General features: G+C 41.4%; 1 pseudogene; it reads left to right on the top strand.

Annotated features, from left to right (window-relative positions):
- Nucleotides 1–239: 239 nt before the first annotated feature.
- LOC142447107 (heterogeneous nuclear ribonucleoprotein A3 pseudogene) lies at nucleotides 240–1294 on the top strand (annotated as a pseudogene).
- The last annotated feature ends 1130 nt before the right edge of the window (nucleotides 1295–2424 follow it).

A 2424-nucleotide genomic window follows, 5' to 3' on the forward strand; every position in this document is an offset into this window, starting at 1 on the left:
ACATTAGGAAATTTCTAGGGGTCTTTTAACCTAATATAACCTGGTTGATGATGCCTAGCAACTGAAGGCAGGGAGACATCCCAAATGCATGAGTTAATCAGATTAGGTAGTAAGGGAAAGAATTGATGTGGGTTGTTGGGACACCAGATTTATTCTGGGGAAAGACAAAGGCAGCAGAGTGTCTGTTATGGCTTGAAAGAAAAGGAATGCAAGTTGAAAGAGGTAAGTCCGGTCTCACAATGGAGGGCCATGATCCAAAGGAACCTGAGCAGTTGCGAAAACTGTTTATTGGTGATTTGAGCTTTGAAGCTACAGACAATCGTTTAAGAGAACATTTTGAGAAATGGGGCACACTCGCAGATTGTGTGGTGATGAGAGACTCCCAAACAAAACGTTCCAAGGACTCTGGTTTTGTGACTTCCTCCTGTGCTGAAGAGGTGGATGCAGCAGTGTGTGCACGGCCACACAAGGCCACACAAAGAGAGCTGCGTCCAGAGAGGATTCTAAAAAGCCTGGTGCCCATTGAACAGTGAAGAAAATTTTTGTTGGTGGTATAAAAGTAGACACAGAAGAATATAATTTGAGAGACTACTTTGAAAAGCATGGCAAGATTGAAACCATAGCAGTCATGGAGGATAGACAGAGTGGGAAAAAAAGAGGATTTGCCTTTGTAACTTGTTATGATCATGATACAGTTGATAAAATTGTTGTTCAGAAATACCACACTATTAGTAGGCATAATTGTGATGTGAAAAAGGCTCTTTCAAAACAATAGATGCAGTCTGCTGGATCACAGAGAGGTCATGGATGGATCTGGCAACTTCTGAGTCGTGGAGGAAACTTTGAAGGCAGTGGAGGGAACTTTGGCCATAGTGGGAACTTTGGTGAAAGAGGAGGCTATGGTGGAGGTGGTGGCAGCAGAAGTATTGATGGAGGAGGTGATGGTGGTTATGATGGATTTTGACGTGATGGTGGCCACTATGGCGGAGGTCCCGGTTATAGTAGTAGAGGGGGCTATGGTGGTGGAGGACCAGGATATGGAAAGCAATGTGGTGGATATGGTGGCGGTAGAGGATATGATGGTTACAATGGAGGAGGAAATTTTGGCGGTGGCAACTATGGTGGTGGTTGGAACTATAATGATTTTGGAAATCACAGTGGGCAACAGCAATCAAATGATGGACCCATGAAAGGGGAGGTGGGTGGTTTTGGTGGAAGAAGCTCTGGCAGTCCTTACGGTGGTGGTTATGGATCTGAGGGTGGAAGTGGTGGATATGGCAGCACAAGGTTCTAACAATTCAGAAGAAAGGGGCTACAGTTCTTAGCAGGAGAGAGAGCGGGGAGCTGTCCCGAAAGCTGCAGGTTACTCTGAGACAGTCATCCCAAATGCATTAGAGGAGCTGTAAAAATCTGCCACAGAAGGAGCGATGGTCCACAGTCAGGAAGTGATTGCAGCTTAAAGAGGAAGCCCTACTTGTTCAGGACTGTCATCGCCACAGTCTGCCACGTGCAGCTACTGATGATTGCAATGCAGTGTCGATTAGATGCACCTTGCTGAGGTCTGTGAGCTGTTGTAGCTTTGTCTTTTTCCTTTTTCTTTTCGTGACATCAGGTACATTGTCCTGTAAATTGTGGAAGGGGTACCAGGAATAAAAAATTAAGGAATTTTTAACTTTTCAATATTTGTGTAGTTCAGTTTTTCTACATTTTAGTACAGAAACTTTAACAAAATGCAGTTTTGAAGGTGTTTCCTTGTGAGTTAACAAGTAAAGAAGATCATTGTTCATCACTATTTTGTATGAATTTTGCTAAAGTTAACTGTAAAGAAACACCTGCTGACTTGCAGCTTCAGGGGAATCTAGTCTCCCATTTCCAAACCATGATATGAATGGGTGCTGACACATGGAGAGAACAGATATCTGTATGTTTGCCATGTGTGTTTTAGATAACAACTAGGATCGGGTGTTTCAATTAGTATATTTGTGAATTTAATAGCATTAAGATCTACCTTCAATGGAAAAAATCTCAAAATTCCTATTTGGTTTTTATGTATTTTCTTTAAAAATGTATTTCAGATATGATTTAGTGTTAGCCTTGCTAAGAGTCCTAGCTGTGTTCAGAAAATTCACATTTACTTTGGTCACATTTGAACTGCTGCCATAATTTTATTGGAGTGTAACTGTCTGCTGCCCCCTGCTTAAATTCTGGAATGGGGTAGTGGGTTTTTTTTTTTACCCATTCTTCTACTTTAAAAAACATTCTTAAGTAAACTTTAAAGTAACAGACCACTAAGACTGCTGTACCCAAGCACATTAGTGGCTGTCTTTAAAAAAACAACAACAATCTTTTTGAAGCACAAGAGGCATAGGAAATCTTCCATTTTTCCCCTTGGTTTAATTTTTTTTAATTGATATAAGCTTGCAG

This window comes from Tenrec ecaudatus, chromosome 4 (genome assembly GCF_050624435.1).
Source record: "Tenrec ecaudatus isolate mTenEca1 chromosome 4, mTenEca1.hap1, whole genome shotgun sequence".
Taxonomy (NCBI): domain Eukaryota; kingdom Metazoa; phylum Chordata; class Mammalia; order Afrosoricida; family Tenrecidae; genus Tenrec; species Tenrec ecaudatus.